The sequence below is a fragment of the Chiloscyllium plagiosum genome, unplaced genomic scaffold (assembly GCF_037043375.1).
Source record: "Chiloscyllium plagiosum isolate Xiang-an unplaced genomic scaffold, Cpla_swu_hap1 HiC_scaffold_47, whole genome shotgun sequence".
Classification (NCBI taxonomy): Eukaryota; Metazoa; Chordata; class Chondrichthyes; order Orectolobiformes; family Hemiscylliidae; genus Chiloscyllium; species Chiloscyllium plagiosum.
Window position 1 is genome coordinate 35,918,082 of NW_028270185.1, and position 26,466 is coordinate 35,944,547.

The following is a 26,466-nucleotide window of genomic DNA, read 5'->3' on the forward strand; positions in this document are numbered from 1 at the left end:
AAATCAAACTGTAGCAGCTTCACTGTAACAAATGGGTGTAAGTGGTGGGGGAGAGAGAATCAAATGAGCTGCTGCACACACAGACAGTGCTGTAGGAAACTAAGGTGTTGATATTTGGGGAATAATTAAATTGTGATGTAGTTGGACTGGGAGAACTTCACTGGACTTGTAATGCAGTGACCCAGGATACAAATACCGCAATTGGCAGAATTTAATCTCAAATAATTAATCCATCTGGAATTGAAAGTTAGTTTCATCGTCCCATTGCAGAACCTAACACCAATTCTGTAAATACACATCTGCTTCACTCATGTCCTTCACCAAAGGGAATCTGGGAATCTTACCTGGTCTGGCCCAGAAGTGTTTTCAGAAGACATTAAATAGTTCTGACTGATATATAATGCATGGTTAAAGCTGTATGTTTCAGACACAAGTGAGCAATGAAAACAGGAATGCTATTCGGTTTCAGCTTCGACATTGAAATTGGCAACACACACAATGAACACCGTAAAGTACTTCTTCCTAACAACTGGTAGCAAGACAGACATGGTCTCGGTTGTTTTTGTTGATTATTACATCACTTCACTCCTAAATGTTGATTGCCCTTTAAACACCACCTCAAAGACGTGCTTCAAATGGCAAAGACGGAGAACAGATTCTGACTGGGGAGTATCAGATTCGCAGTAGCAACACTAGGGACCAAATTCGTCAATTCGTGAGGAGATGGTCAACCAGACTAGACCTGAAACTCGCCTGAAGGGAACCAGTAAGAGAGAACAACTTACTTGTGTCCTGCTCCTCCAATAGATGGAGTCTAGAAAGAGAGAGAGAGAAGAGCAGTCTGGCAGACAAAGGGATGAATAATTGTGAGGCAGGGAGAAAGACAAGCTGACCATGGAGCTACAGGTGAAAATGGAGTTGGCTGTGCCTGAAGCAGCCCGTGTCATGACCAGGACCTGGGTTGTGGAGGGTCGATACAAACTTAATGGGCCAAATGGTCTCTTTCTACAGTGTAGGGATTCTATGAGCCTTGATAAGTTGAGTGATGATCACAGATAAGTACCTAATGCAATTAATCATTAAAGCAAACATTAAAAGTTAGAGCTCCATAAACCCTGTTAATTGAGCTAAACGTTGAATTGGGAACTGAACTGAACTGCATTGCCAAAGAATCATCAATCTTGGAGAGATGGCACATGAAGATTACCAGGACGGTACCAGAGCTGGAGAACTTTATGTAAATTTGTTCACAAATGGGAACATCATTGGTTGGGCCGGCATTGTTTTCCTTCCCCAATTGCCTAGAGGGTAGTTAAAGGCCAAGCACATTGCTGTGGGTCTGGAGTCACATGTAAGCCAGACCAGGTCAAATGGCAAATTTCCTTACCTAAAGCACATGAGTGTATCAGACGGGTTTTCACAACAATGTTTTAATGGGGAAGACTCCTTCCTTTTCCACTGAAATTGAATTCAATTCCCATCATCTGCCACGGTAGGATTCAAACTCATGTCCCCAGAACATTGACTCGATTTTTTCTGCCCTTGCCCAGTCCCTTCCCACTTCCATCTGTGATTCCTCTGATGCCTTACTTTGGTTCTGGATGCTGCCAGGTTTATAGTGTTGTCAATCACAGGGACCCTGTTTCCAAAACTCATTCAACTTTCACGATAGAATAATCATCTCAATCCTTGTGCTCCTCATGTTGTGGCTCAGACTGGGAGCACTTCACAGTTCCCATCTTCATATCCTGCAGTTTGACCTACACAGCTGTCCCACAGCGACAAATCACCTTTGGGTGTAGAAGGTTGGACTGGGCAAGGAATGGGAATTTTAATCAGTCACTAAGTTAGCTTGGAAATATCTACTGCACATTATATTCCATCTGCTAATTCCTTCCTCACTCAATAAAGTTGCCCATATCTTTGGTCCATATCTCTCCCACTCACTGTAGATCTTTTCATTGAACCTTGAAACATTACATTTGTTCCCTTCAGCTACTCATTGCTATCAATTGTAATTGCCTGTGTCTTTAGCAGTGACCCTTCAGGCAGCCCCACTGGGTACTAACTCGAAGAAAGTGAGGACTGCAGATGCTGGAGACCAGAATTGAAAAGTGTTGCTGATAAAGTGCAGCACGCCAGGCAGCATCTGTGGAGCAGAAGAATCGACATTTCAGGCATAAGCCCTTCCTCAGGAATGAGGCTAATTTGCCAAGTCGGCTGAGATAAAAGGTTGGGGGGGAATTTGGGGGAGGGGCGCTGGGAATACGATAGGTGGAAGGAGGTGAGGGCGAGGGTGATAGGCCGGAGAAGGGGTGGGGGCGGAGAGGTCGGGAAGATTGCAGGTCAAGAGGACGGTGCTGAATCCGGGGTTGGGACTGAGATAAGGTGCAGGGAGGGAAATGAGGAAGCTGGAGAAATCTACATTCATCACATTCATCCCGTGTGGTTGGAGGGTTCCTAGGCAGAAGATGAGGCGCTCTTCCTCCAGGCGTCGTGTGGCCAAGGTCTGGCGATGGAGGAGGCCAAGGACCTGCATGTCCTTCACGGAGTAGGAGGGGGAGTTAAAGTATTCACTCACGGGGTGGTTGGGTTGGTCGGTGCGGGTGTCCCAGAGGTGTTCCCTGAAACGTTCCGCCAGTAGGCGGCCTGTTTCCCCAATGTAGAGGAGACCACATCGGATGCAGCGGATACAGTAAATGATGTGTGTGGAGGTGCAGGTGAATTTGCAATGGATATGGAAGGATCCATTGGGGCCTTGGAGGGAGGTGAGGGGGGAGGTGTGGGCGCAAGTTTTGCACTTTTTGTCTTTGCAGGGGAAGTGGAGTGGAGATTGGGCTCATGGAGGGTGTGGACCTGACGAGGGAGTTGCGGAGGGAGTGGTCTCTCCAGAACGCTGATAGGGGTGGTGGGGTCTGTTTGGAGGTAGCGGAAATGACGGAGGATGGTACATGTATCTGGAGGTTGGTGGGGTGGAAGGTGAGGACCAGTGGGGTTCTGTCCTGATGGCGATTAGAGGGGCAGGGTTCAAGGGCGGAGGTGCAGGAAGTGGAGGAGATGTGGTGGAGAGCATCGTCGACCACATCGGAGGGGAAATTGCGGTCTTTGAAGAAGGAGGCCATTTGGGCTGTTCGGTAGTGGAATTGGTCCTCCTGGGAGCAGATGCGGCGGAGGCGAAGGAATTGGGAATATGGGAGGCGTTTTTACAGGGGGCATGGTGGGAGGAGGTGTATTCTAGGTAGCTGTGGGAGTCGGTCGGTTTGTAGTAAATGTCTGTGTTGATTCGGTCGCCCGAGATAGAAATGGAGAGGTCTGGGAAGGGGAGGGAGGAGTCTGAGACGGTGCAGGTAAATTTGAGGCTGGGGTGGTACTAGCTCATCAAGCTGGGAAATGACCTTGTTTACTGCCCACCAGCTAGTCCTCCACCCTCCAGGACACAGCAAACACCGTGACATTCATGGTACAGTCTCTCTTAACATCGCAATGGTGTCACGAACCCACAGAAAACCCACAGAAAGCAGAGATGAGGGAGGGAGGCAGGGAAGTGAGGGGCAAAGAGAGAGTGAGAGAGAGACACACACAGGGAGAGAAATAGGGAGACAGAAGAGGAGAGACAAACACACTGTCTATGCCTATGAGGGAGAGAGAGAGCTGTGAGGGCTCACTGGGCTGAATACATCCCTAAATGATGAAACAAAATTCAGAGACAGATCTATAGTCAATGACAGTGTGGGGATGGCAATTCAAACCCATGGCCAAAGGAACAATGATGGGAACAATGTCAAGGTGAGTACTTCCTCTGTGCCTAACACCATTCTGTCCCTGTCCTGGGAGTGTTTGAATAGGATGGAGTGGAGGGAGATCTACTCTTATCAATCCCAGGATTGTTCCTGCCCTGGATGTATACAGTTGGCATTACATGTGGCATTACAGAGGCAACAGTTCTCTTTGTATAGCTTCTGCTGTCATTGCCCTGTCAATTTTGGTGGGAGATGGATAAAATGGAGATGTCTGAATCCTTGAAGTATGAAGCAACCTCCATTAAACAATCCCTGGATGTTAAACTAACACGGGACATTCACACACATAGGACATTTCATGAAGAAGGGCTTATGCCTGAAACGTCGATTCTCCTGTTCCCTGGATGTTGCCTGACCTGCTGCGCTTTTCCAGCAACACATTTCCAGCTCATTCACACACATAGGTCAGCTTCCGTCATTTGTACAGAAACCACCCTGAACCCCTTGATTAGATTCCGGTCTGAAACTCACTCCTGCATTTCTGGTATTCTTTATACAAACCACCCCGAGACCATCACTTCGATGTGGACATTATTGCAGTGTTCTGATTGTTTCCTTTTTGACTGTTTTCATTTCTATCTGCATCCAAATGATATCCAATGTCACTATTTCCGGTGTTCGTGTCTATAGTTAAAACATCTGACATCACAATGTCCAGCATTACACTGTCCAGTGTCACAGTCTGATCTCACAGTATCTAGTGACAGTGTCCAGAGTGACAGTGTTGTAACCAGGGTGACCGTGTCAAGCGTTGGAGTGTCCGGACTGACTGCCACTCCCTGTATGACAATGTCCAGAGTTACTGTGCCTGGAGGTACAGTGTCCGGAGTGACACAGGAAAATGAAGCTGAACCAAAACCAACCTCCCGATCACTGGATTTGCAACACAGTGACATTCAACCATTCAATGACCCTCAAAATCGTTCAATTGTTCCTTACCAGAATTTACAAATAACAGATCTTGGATATGAAGTTTATAACTTAATAAATTGTTAATTTCTGATTATGTCACTTTAGCAGAACACAGATGATCATGAACCCACGCACCCCTCCAATTCGCACACCAGCAGACAATTAAGAGATAAACTTGTTTAAAATTTTAATTTGCCGGTTGATAATAGTTTCAATGATAAATAGTAGGCCATCATGAAATCCTTTGATGCTGGGTTGTATTACAGGCACAAGAACTATACACCATGTTTGAACTTAAAGTCACCAGTCAATGCGAACAAATTCTGCAGACCTGTGGAGACTAATACTCATTCCCGAAGACTCACATTCTTATTTCAGACCTTTTAACAAGTTAACAACTGGGGAAATAACTAGACAAAGTCAAACCAAAAAGAAGACCAGACCAGTCCAGCAACTTCCAAAGAAGCACTTCCTCCAAGCCCAAAATCCAGTCAGAGCAAGGTCACTCATGGTTTTTGCTTTCTTTCTCACCATTCTCTGTGGTTACCTGCCTGGCAGCATTCCTCTTACTGACTGACCCATTCAATATCCATCCAGCTGTCAGTACCTGAGCAGAACTACATCTCGGTGCTGAAAAGTCTGCTGTGTTCAGAGAGCAGTAATTCACCTGCATTATCTTTCCTGGCCAGATCCTAACAGCAAACATCAGTCTTTTGTCTCTCTAGTTTTTTTTTAAAGAAGAACTAGGCACTGTTCAAACTTCAATTCTCAATTTGGACTCACAGTTCCAAACCAAAATGAGAAAAATAAAAAAATAGTGATGGTCACAACACTGATCTTGCAGTGTCCAGCTGTACATTGCCCACTCGTGCAGTGTTCCAGTAATGCAGTGTCCACTCGTGCAGTGTTCCAGTAATGCAGTGCTCACTCGTGCAGTGTTCCAGTAATGCAGTGCTCACTCGTGCAGTGTTCCAGAAATGCAGTGCCCACTAGTGCAGTGTTCCAGTAATGCAGTGTTCCAGTAATGCAGTGCCCACTCGTGCAGTGTTCCAGTAATGCAGTGTCCACTCGTGCAGTGTTCCAGTAATGCAGTGCCCACTCATGCAGTGTTGAGTATTATTGGTGGATGTGTCCCTGTGAGACTGGGCACAAATAACCCCATCGACCTGTGGCCAACCACTTCAACTCCCCCTCCCACTCCACAATGACACTTCCTGCACCACCAAATCCAAGCTATCTGATGACTGGAGGAAGAACACCTCATCTTCTGCCTTGGGACCCTCAACCACATGGCATCAACATTGACATTACTAGTTTCCAAATCTCTCCTCTCCCCCCACCTCATCCCAGATCCAACCCTCCAATTCGGCTCTCCCCTCTTGACCTGACCATCTTCCTTCCTAACTATATGTTCGACCTTCCCCACCGACCAATCACAATCACCCCCCCAGCTGGATTTACCGAGCACCTTTTCAGCTACCTTCCCCAAAAGCCCCACCCTCACTCTATTTATCTCTCAACCCCCTTAGTCCTCCACATTCCTGATGAAGGGCTTATACCTGAAACATCGGTTCTCCTGCTCCTCGGATGCTGCCTGACCTGCCGTGATTTTCCAGCACCACACATTTTGACTCTCACAGTAACTAATGTTACAGTGCTAAGTCTCACAGTGCCCAGTGTTACAGTGGATAATATTAAGGTATCCAATCTCCACTGTGCCTCACACTGTCTAGTGTTACAGTGGCCATGTTACAGCATGCAGTCTCACTGTGCCTGGCCTCCACAGCAGCCAGTGTTATAGTATACAGTCTCACAGTGCCCAGTTTCACAGTGCCCAGTCCCTCAGTGTTTCCGATGTCTCACCCACCACCCCTACAACTATCACTGAGGTTTAATCTGTCCCAACCTCCAACCCAGCCCCAGTTTTACCAAGTCTCCTGTTTCGGAGATATTCCTGCATGCACTGTACTGCATTGTTGTCCATGTTGGGGTCAAACTTATTTGCAAAAAAAATCTCTGACAGACCACCCACTGTACATCTCCTGCCCCATACACACAAACCAAGTGGCGATACCTTCCCGTGCAGGGAGGGTATAGGGCACCCCTCGCAACGTCACCAGCCTCAAAGGACCACTTTACTGCCCGGCCAAGTGTCCTGGTGGCTCCTTGGGTGTACGGGATGAAGCCAGGTACATTGGGCATTCTGTGCAGGGTAGCCCACACATGCTCGTCCGGGCTGTAGGTATCCTCCGACCACTTGAGAAAGGCCTGGATCTTGGCACTGTCAAACACATGGCCGACAAACTCTCTGGAGGCCAAGAAGTAGGCGCTGCCCACGAAGATGGAGGTGCTGATGTTCGGCTGGTCTTTCCGTTGCGCCGTAAAGACGACTTGGTCGAGGGTATCGTGGTGGTATTGCCAACGTTTCTAAAAGGCAAGCACAAGAGAGAGTGAGAGAGACGAGAAAGTAGAAATGATAGCTTTTCAACTTCGCCTATGGCTTTTTCCCTCCCAACTCCTCTGCACTCTCCTCGCCCCCAGCTACAGCAAGATCCATGCACACTCCTTCTCTCAGTTACTCACCTTACAGTGGAGAACAAGGCCATTCAGCCCCTCAGGCCTTTCTCACTCCTAATGCCTTTGCCAGTCACCTGCCTATTTCCCCATATCCCAGCCTCCTAAACCATCTCCCAATGCTCATTCGCTGAGCAAACATAAAACTCATCCTCAAACACTCCCAGTGCATCTGGCTCCAAAAATATTCTTCAAGCTGTGCCCTCTGGTCATAAAGGTTGAGAGCACTAGAAAAATAAATCCTTCATCCCATCGTGTCTGCGCTGGCAAAACAGGCTCCTTGAACTCCAGTCTCATTTTTCCAGCACTGGGAAACATCACCTTTCATGCCTCACCAGTGCAATGGAGACACTTTCCTGTGGTCATCAACTCCTGGAGTGGGACTTGAACACAGAGCTTTTGCCTTAGAGAGAAGGACATGGTGTGCAGGGATATAGTTTTTTGAAAGTTGCATTGCAGATAGACAGGGTGGTGAAGTAGGTATTTGATACCTTTACCTTCATTGGTCAGTGCATTGAATATAGGAGTTGGGATGTAATGTTGCAGCTGTAACAGAGATGGATAGAGCTCTGAAAGATAGTGGAATCAAGGGTTATGGGGATAAGGCAGGAACAGGATACTGATTGTGGATGATTAGCCATGATCATAATGAATGGTGTTGCTGGCTCGAAGGGCCGAATGGCCTACTCCTGCACCTATTGTCTATAAGTAGGAGTACCTTTGACTATCTCTGATATGCCTTTGCCATTAACAAGTGTCTGTAGAGGACATTGGTGAGGCCACTTTTAAAATACTGCATACACTTCTGGTCGCCCTTCGAAAGAAAGGATGTTGTTAAACTTGAGAGGGTGCAGAAAAGATTTACCAGGATGTTGCTGAGATTGGAGGGTTTGAGCTACAGTAAGGTTGAATAGGCTGGGGCTATTTTCCCTGGAGTGTCGGATGCTGAGGGGTACCCTTACAGAAGTTCATAAAATCAGGAGGAGCATGGATAGATGTTGAAATGATCAGCCGGATGATAGTACACTTCACACAGCTTCCTTTTTCACATACATGCAAGAAGACTCAACTAGCTGGGTCAAAGCCCTCCCTTGCCTGGAGAGTCTGAAACAGGCAGTTGCAATCACACTTTTACACACAAATCAGTGTTCCCTTTTCATGAATTACATTTTGATTTCAAGCCTTAGCGACACAACTGATCAATCAGATCCTGATCTAGGTACGTGACGTTTAGCATTAGATCATTGATCTTAGACTTCTACAACACCTGTTGAGTGTTGTTTCGGTCTTCCTGCCTTCTCACTTAACTGGAGCCAGTTTCAGTAAGCTAGCTAGCTTGCATATATGCTTGGCTGCACTTTTCTGTTGCTGCTCAGAATTGTTTAGCTGACCTCCTTTTCTGTTCTTGCCCCATTTTGATTCCTTCCACGTCGGCTGTATAGCCAAAGGTCTTTTCCCAAGGATGGGGGAGTCCAAAACTAGAAGCATAGGTTTAAGGTGAGAGGGGAAAGACCTGAGGGGTTACGTTTTCACGCAGTGGGTGATGTGTGCCTGGAATGAGCTACCAAGAGATGGTGGAGGCGGCTGGTACAATGACAATATTTAAAGGGCGTCTAGATGTGAACATTAATAGGAATAGGTGAGAGAGATATGTGCCAAAGGCTAGCAAATGGGACTAGGTCAGATTGGGATGACTGGTCAGCGCAGACAGGTTGAACTGAAGGGTCTGTTCCATACTGTATGATGCTATGACTCCATACTCTCTGGTTATTGAGGTTTAGAGCACCAAAATAATAAGTTGCCCTTCAGCCCATCATGTCTGCACTGGTCAAAAAGACAAGCTCTGAGCTATTCTCATCCCATTTTGCAGCACTTGGCCCATACCCTTGAGTGTCTCACAATAGCAATGAAGACACCTTCCTATGGCCATCAGCTCCTGGAGTAGGACTTGAATCCAAAGCTCCTCCCTCAGAGTGAAGGACACCACACATTAGATTCTCTACAGTATGGAAACAGCCCATTTGGCCCAACAAGTCCACACCAATCCTCTGGAGAGCAACCCACCCACACCCATTACCCTACATGATATTTACCCCTGACTAATGCACCCGAACACTATGGGCAATTTAGCACGACAAATCTACCTGGCCTGCACATCTTTGTGGATTGTGGCAGGAAAACAGAGCACCCGGCGGAAACCCACGCAGACATGGGGAGAATGTGCAAACTCCACACAGACAGTCACCCAAGTCTGGAATCGAACCCAGGTCTTTGGCGCTGTGAGGCAACAGTGCTAACCACTGAGCCACCGTGCCACCCCTTCCACAAGACACAAGACACTTTATTTACATTGTGTCAAAAGATATCTTTTATCCTCGGTCCTTGTGGCATCATGCATGACAGATATGGATCCTTGAGGAGAAAGTGAGGACTGCAGATGCTGGAGATCAGAGCTGAAAATGTGTTGCTGGAAAAGCGCAGCAGGTCAGGCAGCATCCAAGGAACAGGAGAATTGACGTTTCGGGCATGAGCCCTTCTTCAGGAACATCAAAACATCCTGATGTTTGGTTACCAAGGAAAGGATAGATTATCGATGGTATGCAGGAATGTGGATGGTGGAACAGGATCAAATGGGCCAATGGTCTACTCTTGTTCCTTGTATGTATGGGAGCAGTTCTTTTATTTTCATTCAACTTGCATCGGAACTTGCCATCATCTCATACAAATGTAGTTTTGGCTTCATTTGCATTTCAATTCCTCCGATCTCCCTACCATGCCTTTAACCCAAAATCTTACATCTGCATTCCATTGCACTTGTACAATCAGTGAACAGTGAAGTATATTTCCTTGTCTTCATTACCGAGTGCTCACCCTGTACCCATTGAATAAACTTCACCCCAATCTCCTTTGTTCCAATGGGAGCATCGTTGACCTTTCCAACTGAGCCATCCAACTTAAACCCTGGCACCATTCTGCGAAATCTCCTCCCTGTCCTGAGGGCCCTCACATCGTTTTATAGTCACCGGAAATGACCACAACAATCCAACTGGGGCTAAACCAATTTGACATGCAGCATAACTCAACCATTTATTGGCATCAATGCCTCTATTTATGAAGCCTTCTGCTTTTCTACCCTCTTATGGCCTCCCCCATCTTCTAATGTTGATGAATGTTTATCGCTAGATCCCTCTAATCCTTCGCACTCTTTACGATTGTGCCATTGCATTTCTATTACCTCTCCACATCCTTCTCCCAAAACATATCACCTTACACTCTTCTGTATTCATCTCTGACTGGAAGCTGTCTGTTCATTGTGGTGACTCCGGACAATTCACATCATCCTCACCATTTGCCAATCCTCCAGGTTTATCATTGCCCCGAATATGGGCATTTTGCCACATACTCCAAGATTGATATCACTGACATATTGAATAAAAGCAGTCGTCTATTTAGGGCTGAGATGCGGAAACATTTAACTTACAGAATAGTGAAGTTATTCAATTCTGTACCACAGAAAGCTGTGGAATTTGAGTCATTGAATATATCCAAGAATGCGATTAACAAATATTTAGGTTTCAAAAGCATCAAAGGCATGGGGAGAAAGTGGTAGTATGGCATTGAGATAGAGGGTTAGCCAGGATCATATAGTATGGTGGGCCTCATGGAGGGCCAAATCATCTTCTTCTGCTCCGGGTCTTGATGTTTATATGTCCCAGCTGTGTGAATCATTCCCACCTACCAACCTACCAACCTCTTGTCCAAAACAAGATCCATGAATCAGGGCTTGTGTTGTCAATTTTGTTGTCCAGCCATTTTTATCTAGTGCCTAGTGAAACACTTCATTGAATCCAGTTCAGACAACATTCTCTGCATTCAAATTCTCACATCAATGCATGATACGAGGTTGGAGACTTACTTTTTGAAAACCTGCATTGGCTTCGCTTCATTAATTTGATCTAAGGCAGGTTGGTGCGAATTGCAGCCATAATACCAGCATGAATGACAAGTGCATGATATAAAGTAAACTAGGATCCATGCGGTGTGAGCCTTGGAGACACAGGTTCAAGTCGCTTCTGCTCCAGAGTTGTGCGATAACGTCTTTGAACAGTTTCATCAGTAAATGTAAGACCATTAACAAGTCGGGACAGGAGTCGGCCATTTGGTCACTCAAGCCAGCTTCACTAGGATCGTGGCTGATTCAACATTCCTCAAGTCCATGTTCTTGCCCTATCCCCGTAACGCTTAATTCCCCAACTGAACAAGAATCTGTCCATCTGAGCCTTAAATAGATACAAGGACAGCTCTCTGTGGCAAGGAATTCCAAAGATTCACAACCTTCTGAGAGAAGAAATTCCACCTCATCTCAGTCTTAAACTGGTGTCCCTTTATTCTGAGACAATACCCCCTCCCCTGGTCCTGGACTCTCCCATGAGGATAATCATCCTTTCACCATTTACCCAGTCAAGCCCCTTAATCCTGTCCATTTCAATGAGGTCACCTCTCATTCTTCTAAACTCCAGTGAGTAGAATCCTGTTTAGCCCTTTGTTTTTAAGACAATCCCTCCATAATGGGGGCCATCCTAGTGAATATTCTCTTAACTTCCTCCAATGAAACAACATGTTTTCTTAAATAAGGTGACCAGAAGTGCTCACAGTACTCCGGATGTGCTCTCACAGGCACCTTGCACAGTTGCAGTAAGACTTCCTGACTTTTATACTCCAACCCCCCTTCAAATAAGGGCAAACATTCCACTTCAGTTCTGAAGAAAGGTCACCAGACTCAAAACATTGACTCTGTTTTCTCTCCACGAATGCTACCCGACCTGCTGAGTCTCTCCAGAAATTTCTGTTTTCGTCCAATATTCCATTAGTTTTCCCAATTACCTGCTGCCCCCGTGTGCAAGTTTTCCATGTTTCATTCACTAGTTGCCCCAAGTCCCTTTGTGTTGCAGCTTTCTGAAGCTTTCTCCATTTAAATAATATTCCATTCTTTTGATTTCCCTTCCAAATGAACAACTTCACATTTTCCCACATTGCACTCCATTTGCCAACATTTTTGCCAACTTAACCTATCAATATCTGTCTGTAAAGCACATAAGACAACATTTTTTACTGTAACTCGATTATACATGACAGTAATATATCAGCAAGGTTTGAGAAGGTTTGTAGCTCAGGTTGAGGTTCTAGATGTAGGTTTGCTCGCTGAGCTGGAAGGTTCACTGAAGATGTTGCCTAGTATGGTGACAAAACATCTGAAAATGAACCTTCCAGCTCAACGAGCAAACCTACATCCAGAGTAATATTTCAAATCAAACTCAGAGTACAACAGGATCTTGATCAGATGGGCTAATAGGCCGAGGAGTGTCAGATGGAGTTTAATGTCGATAAATGTGAGGTGCTCCATTTTGGTTTGGCAAATCAGGGCAGGAATAATACACTTCATGGTAAAGTCTGGGGAGTGATGATGAAACAAGAGATCTTGGAATGTAGATTAATAGTTTCTTGAAAATGGAATCACAGATAGACAGGTTAGTGAAGAAGTTGTTTGCTACGCTTGCCATTATTGGTCAGTGCATTGTGTGTAGGAGTTGGGAGGTCATGCTGTGGCGGAACAGGACATTGGTTTGGCAATTTCTGGAATACAGCATGCAATTCTGGTCTTCCTGCTATAGGAAGGATGTTGTGAAACTTGAAAAGGTTCAGAAAAGATTTACAAGGATGTTGCCAGAGTTGAGTGTGGAATGCAGGAGATTGGTACGAGATGTGGAATAATTACAGACATGATGGGCTGAAGGGTATCCTTCCGCAAGAATTCTTTAATTCTGTGACTGACGCAGAGGGAGATTAACTTCAAAGTTCATGTTATCCTTTCCTTAGCTGAGTGGTCAGAAAACTCCCCAATCTTTACTTGAACTAAGGCATAATCTGTCTCCACCAATATCATAGCAAAAGTCAGCCATTCGCCCCTTCCAGTCTGCTCCACCATTCAAGAAGATCACTGCTCTTCTGGTTGCAATTTCAATCCACATTTCTATCGGTTGCCCCGGGGTCCTTATCTTTTTTTAAAAAAAGGTCACCTTACTCACCCTTTCATAACTTCATCAACTCAGCCTTCACAACTTTGTACAGAAGAGATTTACACAGTGCAACAGCCCTCTCAGGGGAAAATAATTCTGCAAGGCATTGGTGAGGTCACTTTTGGAGTACTGGGAAAATTTATGATCGCCCTGCTGTTGGAAGGGTGTTGTTAAACTGCAGAATAGATTTACAAAGATGTTGCCTGGACTGCAGGATTTTAGTTATAAGGAGAGGCTAGATAGGCTAGGACTTTTCTCACCAGAGTATTGGAGGGTGAAGGGTGACCATATAGAGATTTATAAAATTGTGGGGGAAATCAATAAAAATGAATAGCCCCAGGATCGGGGAGTCCAAACCCAGAGGGCATAGGTTTAAGGTGAGACCTGAGGGTGGTACAAATACGGAGCAAGTTGCCAAAAAGAATTGATGTAGTGGGTACAATCACAAGATTTAACAGACGACATAAATAGGACAAGTTTAGAGGAATATGGACCAAACACAGGATAATGAGACTAGTTCCAATTAGGATACCTGGTTGGCATGGATGTGTTGGACGAAAGGGTATGTTTCGGTGCTGTAGGACTCTGACGATATCTTATTCTACAAAACATCTTGTCAAACCTACAAGAGAAAGCAATGTCCCATCAACCACCTTATCATGTCCCCTCAGAGAAATTTATACATTTCAAAAAGATCTCTCAGATTTCCAAACTTAAATGTGTAAAAGCCAATTTGTTCAACCTTCCTTCATAAGATAAACCCTTCATTCCCAGGAAAAAGGCAGGTGAAACTTGCTGTCAATGTAATTATTTTAAATGAGAGAAAAATGTACAGACTGATTCTGATGTGGTCTCATCAAGGCCTTGTATGGCACTCTCTCCACCCCTCAGGCCTGGAAATGGGCTCTACATTTTGAAGAAAAATGCCTGTACTAATGGACTCTGGACTAGAAAGGACTCTGTTTGTTGGTAATTAACTGTCATATGGTTTGTTGGGCTTATCACCTGCACTGGAGGAGAAAGTGAGGACTGCAGATGCTGGAGATCAGAGCTGAAAATGTGTTGCTGGAAAAGCGCAGCAGGTCAGGCAGCATCCAAGGAGCAGGAGAATCGACGTTTCGGGCATGAGCCCTTCTTCAGGAATCTGCACTGTATTGTATGTCCCTGGGTCTGGCAGGCCTTACTGTGAGCTGGGAGGCTCATGGGTCGTCCTGAAAGCTGTCACCCCGAAAGGCGGAGGGTGGGTAGGCCATCCTGTGAACCTGAAGGTTGGTAGGCTGTCCCGAAAGCTGGACGGTGGGTAGGCCACCCTGATGACAGTCTCCCCGAGAGCTAGATGGTGGATAGACCGTTCTGACCACTGTCATCCTGAAAAGGGGTAATCGGGATGGGCTGTCCTAGAGGTGGTCGAAAGCTGTGTCAGAGCAGCCGAGAGCCAGAAAGCGCGTAGGGGCGGGCTGCGATCCAGAAGGCTTGTGGGCTGCCCTGCACGCTGTCGTCCCAGGGAAGGGGACAGGCTGTCCTAGAGGTGGCCGAAAGGTGTGCCAGGATAGCCACTGGCCAGATGGCGCATCAGGGTGGGTGAGAGCCCAATGGTACGTAGGGGCAGAACGAGAGCTAGAAGGTGGGTCACTCCAGGTGGGTACTAGGGCGGTCAAAAGGTGTGTCAGGGCGGACCGAGAGCCGGAAGGTGCATGGGGCGGGCTGCCTTAGAGTGGCCGGAAGGTGGGAGGGATTAGGGTGGAGGGGGGGAGGCTCACTGGTTTTTGGGGGGTCTGTATTGTATGCTCTGTTTCTTACCCAAGTGGACTGTCTTTTATGTATGAATGTCATTGTTACTGTTTATAATGATTGAAACTGGGATTTGAGGTTTGTCCTAATTTCCCTGAAAACTGGTTGAATGTCAGGGTTTGGGGCTTGGCTTTGTCATTCCCCTCCCTTGTAAAATTGCTGTTTCTCTGTATACAGCTGTAAATGTAATTGTTTGTATAAACTGTGAATTGTTTACTAAAATATAAATAAATAGGACTGTCTGTTTCCTTCCTGGTGATGGAATATAAATTGTGAGGAGCAATTATAAATGTTGTCTGCAAAAATCACAAAGCTGAATCATGAAAGAGGAAGGGGAGTGTAGGTTAAGCTAGATATGCTTGTACAAACAGTTATAAGCATCTGTTTCCCACTTCTGCAAAAAGAAAAACCACAATCAAGAGGTCATAAGGCTCAGTGTGGACGAAGAATGAGAGGAAATGTTGCTTTAGCAAGCAAGGAAGCAGATGGCAGTGAAGGAGGATATACGCTAACAATAGACCACAGAGGGATGTGGTAAAATGGCCAAGCAAAACCTGTACTGTTACACACAAGGCCAGATAAGGCAAGAGATAAACAAGAGGAATGGCTGCTGGGTTTAGAATAATGGGAGGAGGGAAAGAGAAATGAATTGTATTAAGGTTTTGTACTGTGTGCCTACCTTGTAGACACCAGTCTTGCAAGAGTATATCAGATGATACTGCTGCTGCAGATCTTGTCTTGGACTGAAATTATGAAGTGAGTGGGTTCTATTTCCCACATAAATTAAGATTTACACTCTTGTTATTTTTCACGGCATCTGACACCTACACACGACATGGGTACTTGGGAAAAATAAGCATGACGGCTGTCGGGTGTTAGTGGAAGAAAAATAAACAGGCATGTCAAGGGATCTGCTCACTGAGAGTTGGCTCTCGGGAAGCTGGATCAGCATATGAAGGACTCTTCAAACCTCTTGAGAGGAGACTGACTTCGAAACAGCCTCAGTGTGTCTTATGTGCTGCTGTTGGTGTCTTCCTACTGAGGAGGAGTTTAATTTTAATTTATTTTTCATAGTTTGAATGTGATTGTTTTCTGGGGTTTCTTTCTGCTTATTTCTGTTAATTTGAAGCTGTGCTCAGCTGCACAGGCAGCTACTACCACCACTGCTGCTACAGTCTGGGCCTGCTCCTGCTACTGAAGCATAGGCCTCGCCTGCACCCCTGCTGCTGCTGCCTGGCCTACCTATACCTGGGGACAACTTCGACTGCTATTCCGAAAAAAAATAAACAGGACGATCAGATGTTCTGTTCACTCTGAGCTAGCTCTGAGGAAGCTGGATCCGTGTCAAGGACTCCATGTGAAAACAAAAGGGTGAGTTGGTGACTGGATAATGGCCTCTGTGAAGTTATTCCTGATGTAGGGGTTTCCTGCTCCTCGGATGCTGCCTGACCTGCTGTGCTTTTCCAACATTGCTCTAATCTTGACTGTAATCTCCAGCATCTGCAGTACCCACTTACAGCATGGAAACAGATCCTTCGGTCCAACCTGTCCAGGCCGACCAGATATCCCGACCCAATGTAGTTCCACCTGCCAGCACCCGGCCCATATCCCTCTAAACCCTTCCTATTCATATACTCATCCAAATGCCTTTTAAGTGTTGCAATTGTACCAGCCTCCACCACATCCTCTGGCAGCTCATTCCATACGCGTACCACTCTCTGCATGAAAAAGTTGCCCCTTAGATCTCTTTTATATCTTTCCCCTCTCACCCTAAACCTATGCCCTCTAGTTCTGGATTCTCCGATCCCAGGGAAAAGACTTTGTCTATTTATCCTATCCATGCCCCTCATAATTTTGTAAACCTCTATAAGGTCACCCCTCAGCCTCTGACGCTCCAGGGAAAACAGCCTCAGCCTGTTCAGCCTCTCCCTATAGCTCAAAACCTCCAACCCTGGCAACATGCTTGTAAATCATTTTGGAATCCCTTCACGTTTCACAACATCTTTCCAATAGGAAGGAGACTAGAATTGCACGCAATATTACAACCAATGTCCTGTACAGTCGCAACATGACCTCCCAACTCCTGTACTCCATACTCTGATCAATAAAGGAGCATATACCAAACGCTGCCTTCACTATGCTATCTACCTGCGACTCTGCTTCAAGGAGCTATGAACCTGCACTCCAAGGTCTCTTTGTTCAACAACACTCCCTAGGACCTTGTCATTAAGTGTATAAGTCCTGCTAAGATTTGCTTTTCCAGAATGCAGCACCTCACATTTATCTGAATTAAACTCCATCTTCCACGTCTCAGCCCATTGGCCCATCTGGTCCAGATCCTGTTGTAATCTGAGGTAACCCTCTTCGCTGTCCACTACACCTTCAATTTTGGTGTCATCTGCAAACTTACTAACTGTACCTCTTATGCTCGCATCCAAATCATTTATGTAAATGACAAAAAGTAGAGGGCCCAGCACCAATCCTTGTGGCACTCCACTGGTCACAGGCCTCCAGTCTTAAAAACAACCCTTCACCACCACCCTCTGTCTTCTCCCTTTTGAGCCAGTTCTGTATCCAAATGGCTAGTTCTCCCTGTATTCCATGAGATCTAACCTTGCTAATCAGTCTCCCATGGGGAACCTTGTTGAATACCTTATTGAAGTCCATATAGATGACATCTACTGCTCTGCCCTCATCAATCCTCTTTGTTACTTCTTCAAAAAACTCAATCAAGTTTGTGAGACTATTTCACTATCAACCTAAGAACAATCCTTTACATGCTCTGAACCAAACTTACATTCTTCTGTTCACTCTTAACTTTTAAGGGGTATCCATGGGCACCCGCATGGGCCCCAACTATGCCTGCCTCTACATCTATCAGCACCATTCCCCATCTTTTCCTCCACTACATTGATGACTGGATTGGCACTACCTCGTATTTGCATGAGGTGGTTGAAAAGTTCATTAATTCTATCAACACCTTCCAACCTGACCTCAAATTTACAATCTCGGACACTTCCTTCCCCTTCCTGGACCTCTCCATCTCTGGCAACCGACTAATCGCAGACATCTACTACAAACCCACCAACTCCCATAGCTACCTGAAATACACCTCCTCCCACCCTGCCCCTGTAAAAACACTATCCCTTATTCCCAATTTCTCTGCCTCTGCTGCATCTGTTCCCAGGAGGACCAATTCCACCACAGAATATCCCAGATGGCGTCCTACCTCAAAAACTACAATTTCCTCTCCCACATGGTTGACAATGACCTCCAGTGCATCTGCTCCATTTCCTGTACCTTGACCCTTGAACCACACCCCTTCCAATGCAACAGGGACAGAACCCCTTGGTCCTCACCTTCTACCCCACCAACATCCGGATACATTGCATTATCCTCCACCACTTCTGCCACTTACAAACAGTCTGCACCATTAGGGACATATTTCCCTCTGCACTCCATCTGTATTTCAGTGACCATTCCCTCTGCAACTCCTTTGTCATATTCACACCCCCTAACAACGCACCCTCCCCACCTGGCACCTTCCCTGGCCTCTGAAAGAAGTGCAAAACCTGCATCCACACCTCCCCCTCACCTCCGTCCAAAGCTCCAAAGGATCCTTCCACATCTGACAGAAATATACTTGTACCTCCACCAATGTCATCTAGTGCATCCATTGCACCCCATGTGGTCTCCTCTACAGCAGGGAGACAGAACTCTGACTTGTAGATTGTTACAGAGAACATCTCTGGCACACCCACACCCACCAACCAACCCCACTGCCCCGTGGCTGAACACTATAACTCCCCCTCCCACCAAGGGAATGCAGGTTCTGAGCCTCCTCCGTCACCAAACCTTTACCAGCTGACACCTGGATATTCCACCTTGGAACCCTGCAACCAGGTGGATCAATGTCGATTTCAGTAGTTTCCTCATTTCCCCACCCCAACTTATCGCAGTCCCAAGCCTCCAATTCAGCACCACCCTCCTGACCAGTCCATCTTCCTTCCCACTTGTCCACTCCACCTTCCACAACCTCTTCCGCCCCCCCCCCCCCTGCATATCTTAATCTATCTATCACATTCCCAGCTACCTTCCATCCCCAGCCCCACACCCATCCCACTTATTTCTCAACCCCCGGGTCCACAAGCCTCATTCCTGATGAAGGGCTTATGTCTGAAACATTGATTCTTCTGCTCTTCAGATATTGCCTGACCCGCTGTGCTTTTCCAGTGCCACACTCTTGTCTCTGATCTCCAGCATCTGTAGTCCTCACTTTCTCCTACACTCTTAACCTACCTACATTCCTGTATACTCTTCTAATCAGTCTATATCCCTCCTTATCCCTATCCCAGGCCCAGCCCTCTCTTTCTACCCCATCCCTTTCACCTGACCATCTTCCTTTCCACCCATCTGCTCCACCCCATTCACTGTCCAATCACAGCCACCTCCCCCCTGCATCCACCAATCGCCATCCCATCCACCTTTCCCCAGCCCCACACCTCCATTTATTCTGCAGCCCCTTCCTCTCCCCGGGTTCTGATGAAAGTTTCCGACCTGAAACGTCAATTGCTCTTCTACTCTGTTTTCAGCTCAACTCTCCAACTCCTCTATATTCCTTTGTACATTCTGAACCTCCCTCCATGCAATTGAACTGTTTTGACAACCCTGTGTCTCTTTGTACAGGCAGGAGTGAATGACTGGAGGGGAGAGAGAGAGAGATGATGGAGGGAGGGAGGGAGGAAGGATGGAAAACACTTGGATGAAGAGAGGTCCAGCAGACAGGAAGGCGATTACCTTTTTGAACCCTGGTGCAGGATCCAACTCAATCACGTTGGAGCCGTTCAGAGCTCTGAGGCTGCGGACTATCTCCCGGTTGGTCTTCAGGGGGAAGTCTTGGCCACACACATTGATGAAGTACCTCCAGGGGACAGGGCTCTCCAGCAGCTCCTTCATGCAGTTGAGATCCGCCTGAATTCTGCTCCATCCAGCATAGGTGACCCACTCCAGCTTGGCTGCAACAAAGACATTGTGAAAACACGAAGCGATGGCCCGAACGGCGGCATGAAATTGACTCGGGGATTTGCGGTCCACGTGGATACAGTAGACGTTCTGTGGGGCGTAAATGCTCCGTAGAAGCCTCTCGAACATCTCAATGCTCTGGTGGATGACCATGGAGTAAGCCAAGGGGAAGTGTTCCTCCTCAGGGCTCAGGGGGACAGTGATATACTTGCGGGCCCTCACAAACGATCTGCAATTTCGGGTCATGTTCAGATAATCTCCCTCAGTGACGGCTTGGTGCTTGAGGGAGACAGTAATGGAGTTGAGGAGGGCCCTTTCCACCTCCTGCCTGTCCCCCTGGATGATCTGCCAGCAGGTGGAGTTCTCCTCGACCAGCAGAAGGTGTTCCTGCATTGGACTGGCGCCTGGTTTCACCAGCCTGAGGGTCAGCCTGCCTCCTCCTCTCTGGACCAGCAGCCATTGGCACAACAAGACCACACTGAGCACACACAGCGCTGATCTGAGGCACGACCAGCGGGTACAACGCTGGCTCAGCTTGGGCATAGCACTTTCCAGAGGGCAGTGTCCGCAGCTTATAGGCGATAGGCAAATGCAGAATGGATGCTCTCTGTGCTGGGCAGCACTGCCTCCACCAGGCCGTGGGGAAGGAGTGACTGCAATTTGCTGTAGAGGTCGCAGCAGCCAGTCCCCTCTCCTTGTCTTTCCTTTTCCCAAGATTCAACGAATGACTCCGACTTTCACTCCCTCTCCCCCGGAACTGCTCTCCCTCTGGAATTCCTCTCCCACTTTAACACCTCTCCCTCTCTCTGTGACCCCTTTGTAACCCCTCTCCCTCTATAACCCCTCTCCCTTTGTAATCCCTCTCCTCCACTAACTCATCCCTCTCCCTCAGTAACTCCTCTCTCTCTTTCCCTCTGTAACTCCTCTCTCTCTCTCACTAACTCCTCTCTTTCGCTGTCCCTCAGTAACTCCTCTCCTCCCTCTCCCTCTGTAACTCTCTTTCTCTCTCGGTAACTCCTCTCTCTGTCTCTCTCAGTAACTCCTCCCGCCCTCCTCTGGTTGAAACCCAGCCAATGTTCCGTTGTTTCTCTCTCGGAGTCCGGGCTCCTCTCGCTCCTGTCTGCCTGCCTGGCTACAGGCGTTTCCTTCCCCCGTCTCTGCTTCTCTCCGGCCGTTCCTGGACCGGTGTTGCCCGGGTGAAGTAAACGAGAGGATCGCGATAGTCTGGATCGGAGAACCTACAACCAGAGAGACACAGAGCCAGCCAAGTCCTATTGGACCCACGCCCCAGCCTGGGCTGAGATGCTCTTTCAGGAAGGAACCTGCCATCGAGCCCACAACAATGTGGGAGGGGTAACCCTTGGATGAAGAGAGACCAAGAGACGGGAAAGTGGTTACTTGTTTGTATTGTGACTCTTAACTGCCGTCTCGGCTATTAGGGATGGCCAATAAACACTGGCCTGGCTAACGGTGCCCCCCATCCCATGGATTTATTTGAAAAAAAGTGGCAATAGTAAATCAAATTAAATCAAACTTCACCACCCGTCATCTCTCTCTCTCTCTCTGATGCGAAATTGGAATTATAGTGATTTGATCGTTCATAATAAAGCAGTGAACCTGAGCACAGCGAGTTGATATGAATAAAAAAAAATGCCCCTGGCCGAAAGTGGATCAGAGGTTAGCATTGAGGGAGCATAGTGCCAGGAACCAGAGTTTGATTCCAGCCTTGGATGGCTGTGTGGAGTTTTGCATGTTGTCTGCTTGGGTACCCTTCGGGTGCTCTGATTTCAAAGATGTTCAAGTTAGGTGGATTGGCCATGCTGAATTGCCCATAATGTCCAGGTTAGGTGGGTTACCATATCCCCACACACACACAGCAGAACACTCCTGCAGGTTTAGGCAATGCTCAATCTAATGCAACATCCTGGTGGATCTCCTTTGCCCCCCCTCCAGTACAATCACATCCTTCCTATAATGCGGTGACCAGAACTGCACACAGTATTCCAGCTGTGGTCTCACCAAAATCCTGTAAAGCTCCAACATGACACCTCCCTGCTCATGTATTCAGTGGCTTTGACCCTTCTTAATTCCCTTACCTGTCTATCCTGCCGCCTTCACGGATGGCTGGACACACAAACCAGGATCTGTCTAATCTTCTGTGCTTGCCAGGGTCCTCCTATTTAACATGTACTCCCTTGCCATGTTAGTCCTCCGGAAATGCATGTCACAGAAATTTGGGCATTCAGTAGCACAGAATAGAGAAAAATATGACTGGCATCAAGAGCTGGCATCTTTTAAGCATTGTAACTGTGCCCACATACATTCCATCACAAACCACTCTGGGGAAAAAAGAGTTGCTCCTCAATCTTTAAATTTTTTTCCTCTGACCTTACAAACATGGCCCTGAGTCTGAACTCCCCCACACTAGGGAAAAGACCCTTGTCATTCACCTTATCAATCACTGTCATGATTTTATAAACCTCAACAAGGTCACCCCTCAATTTCCTATGTTGCAGTGAAAAACACGTACAGTTCTGATGTGGATCCTTCAGAGAGGGGACAGAAAATGTTGACCAGGACGTTGCCTGGAATGGGGTAATTTTACCTGTGAAGAAAGATTGGATAGACTGGGTTTATTTCCACTAGAATGCAGGAGGTTGAGGGGTTTGTAAAATTGTGAATGGGCATGGATAGGGTGGAAAGTATGAGGCCTTTTCTCAGGGTGGAAGAGTCAGTTACTCAGGGACACAGGTTCAAGGTGCAGGGGTCAGGGGGTGTTCTAAAGAGATATGTGAGGCATGTTTATCATGGAAAGGGTGGTGAGTTCATGGAACACACTGCCAGAACAAACAATGGAAGCAGACACAATTGTAGCTTTCAAGAAGCATCCAGCAGCAGGCATGAATAGGAAGGGAACAAGGGAATACGGATCCTGTAAGTGAAGACAATTTTAATATGGAAGGCAAAATGTGTCAGTGCAGGCTTGGAGAGTTGAAGGGCCTGTTCCTGTGCTGTAATGTTCTTTGTAAAATGTCCCCAGACTCTCCGGTCTATTTTTATATCTCAAACCCTGCACTCCTGGCAACATCCTGGTGAATCTTTTCTGAACCGTCTCCAGTTTAATAATATCCTTCCTACAGCAGCGTGAGCAGAACAGGACACAGTCTTCCAGAACTGGTCTTACCAACTTCCTGTCCAACCTCAGCACACCATCCCAACTCCAATATTCAGAGAGCTGAAACAATGAAGGTCATCACACTCCAGCAGGCATTGTTTCACCCTGACTCCCCTTGTAACTGTCCACATCTCGCTGGGACACTGATGTGAAACATCTTGGCTCTTTAACTGATTCGACCAAGTCTCATTTCCTACTATTCCTGTGTATCCCTCAGAACATGAATGTAATGTGCATTCCCATGGCAACATCACGATGACATGCTTGTTTGTGGATTCACATGAAGTGGGCATCACTGACTGGGACAGCCTTGTTACCCATCCCCCTAATCTCTACAGCATAAATGATAAGGAACTCTCCTCTTTAACTCCACTGTCCTTGTGTTTTAAGAACCCTGACCACAAATGCAAAGTCACATGAGGAGAGAGCTCCAGGATTCTGTCCCAGAAAAACTGAAGGAAGGATGGTTAATTTCAAAGTTGGGATTAAGGGTGAAGTGGAGAGTAACTGCAGAAGGAGTAGTGTTGTGTCATATTGCTGGCCTTGTCTTCAAGGTGATATTGATGTTGGGTTTACAAGGTGCTGTTGAGGGACCCTTCCTGAATTACTCTAGTAAATCCATAGGTTTGTTTCCAGGAAAAATGGACAGGATTCATCAGAGAAGGGAAATGCAAATTGCTCAAAGTCTTCTGAGATGATAACATAGAGGGCCCAAGCAGCTGAAGGCCGGTGGAGTGATGGAATTAGGGGATGGTCAAGAGCCTGGAATCGCAGGAGGGCTGACATCATGGAGTGATAATGAGCATTGATGTTACAGCTAAGAGAGGGTTATTGGGACTGGAGGAGGTTTCAGAGATAGGGTGGGGTGTAGGGGGTGGAGGAGGTTTTGGAATTAGGGAAGGTGTCAGGGCTGGATGAGGTTACAGAGATAGGGAGGAGTGTACTGGATGGAGGGGTTACAGAGTCATAGAGATGTACAATGCAGAAACAGTCCCATCAATCCAACGCATCCATGCCGACCAGTTCTCCTAACCTAATCTTGATTCAATTGCCCGCACTTGGCCCATATCCCTCTGCACCTTTCTCGTTATATATCAATCCAGATGCCTTTGAAATGCTGTAATTGTACCAGCCTCCACCACTTCCTCTGGCAGTTCATTCCATACACGGACCACTCCTGAGCCCATTGGCCCATCTCATCAAGATCCTGTTGTACTCTGAGGTAACCTTCTTTGCCATCCACTATACACCTCTAGTTTTGGTGTCATCAGCAAACTTACTAACTGTATCCCCTATGTTCACATCCAAATCATTATATAAATGATGAAAAGCAGTGGACCCAGCACCAATCCTTGTGGCACACCACTGTCACAGGCCTCGAGTCTGAAAAGCAACTCTCCGCCATCGCCCTCTGTCTTTTACCTTCAAAGTTAGTTCTGTATCCAAATGGCTAGTTCTGCTTGTACTCCATGAGATCTAACCTTGCTAACCAGTCTACCATGGGGATCCTTGTTGAACACCTTACTGAAGTCCACATAGATTGCGTCTACCGCTCTGCCCTCATCAATCCTCTTTGTTACGTCTCTGAACAAACTCAGTCAAGTTAGTGAGACATGATTTCCCACACACTAAGCCATGTTGACTATTCCTAATCAGTCCTTGCTTTTCCAAATACATGTAAATCCTATCCGTCAGGATTCCCTCTAACAACTTGCCCGCCACCAATGCCAGGCTTACCGGTCTATAGCTTCTCTCAGCTTTAAAGCATCACCTTTTCATTCTGAGGCTATGTCCTCTGGTTCTAGTCTCTCCTACTCGTGGAAACACCTTTCCATATCCAGTCTACCACGGGGCCTCAGTATTCTGTAAGTTTCAATCAGATCTCCCTCACTCTTCTGAACTCCATTGAGTCCAGACCCAGAGTCCTCAGCCATTCCTCATGTGACAAGCTTTTCATTCCTGGGGTCATTCTTATAAAATGCCTCAGGAATGCTATTAACTTACTATTGTGAGAGATGACATTACATTGAATTACGTGTTTTGACTGCAGGCTATAAAACGACCGAACTTTAGCAGCAAGCTATATTAGTGTCCCTTTCTCACTGACTGCTGCTATCTCCTCAACAGTTTGAAGGGTCTATGATGTGTAGATACTAGACAGTACAAACTGAGCATTCACATCTCTCTGTAATGAGAACAACCCATGGTCTACTCAGACTATGTGGACTTTACCTTTACCTTCACCAAGTGTACATTAATATGATTAAGAAAACATTTACTCAGCAACAGGAATGTTGGATGATTACAAAAATAACTTGGTCCACATATATTTTGCCTGAACCATGGTTGCTACCATATAACCAAAAACAATTATACATGAGGAAGTCTAAACCCAGTTTATTCATCCTAGACGTGTGTTGCAATTCAGTTCTTTCTGTTTTCTTGTCTTTGACAGTGCATTACCCTACAATGTAGGTATGTCTGCTCTCATGTATGTTCACCCTGTTCAATGTCCTTGTCTTTATCTTCATCTTCACTCTCAGAAGATTACTGCTGATCCCCTATTTCCTCTGCCGACAGTCCACACCCTGTTTGTCAACTGCACTTGAGAAAGGCATAGTGCACCATTTCTGATCTATACTGCAATGCCCCACTGGAGCTTCCAACTCAGCTTGAAGTGGTTGAGTTATGATTGTTCAACTATGGCCCTGGTGGAAGCATGGGCAGTATTGTATCTTCATTTTGCCGTTGCCTCAGGGACGCACTAGCACCTTGATAACATTCATAGACCCTTATTTCAAGGAAATTGGAGTGTAAGAGTAGGGAAGACTTGCTGCAGCTGACAAAAGTACTGGTGAGACCACATAGAGTCATACAACATGGAAACAGACCGTCTGTTCCAACAAAGCCTTGCCGAACATTATCCCAAACTAAACACGTTCCACCTGCCTGCTCCTGCCCATAGCCCTCCAACCCTTTCTCGCTCATGTACTTATCCAAATGTCTTTTAAATCTTATAATTGTACCCACATCCTCCCTTTTCTCAGGAAGTTCATTCCACATGTGAACCACCCAATGCATAAAGAAAGTTCCTCATCTTTTTAAAATCTCTTTC

The 26,466-nt window shown here is 46.5% G+C and overlaps 1 long non-coding RNA gene and 1 pseudogene across 1 annotated transcript in view; one reads left to right on the top strand and one right to left on the bottom strand.

Annotated features, from left to right (window-relative positions):
- Positions 1-26,466, top strand: part of LOC148136085 (uncharacterized) — a 42,971-nt gene that overhangs the window by 14,522 nt on the left and 1,983 nt on the right. The gene's annotated exons all lie outside the window — the stretch shown is intronic.
- Positions 6,604-21,699, bottom strand: LOC148136086 (beta-1,3-galactosyl-O-glycosyl-glycoprotein beta-1,6-N-acetylglucosaminyltransferase 3-like; annotated as a pseudogene).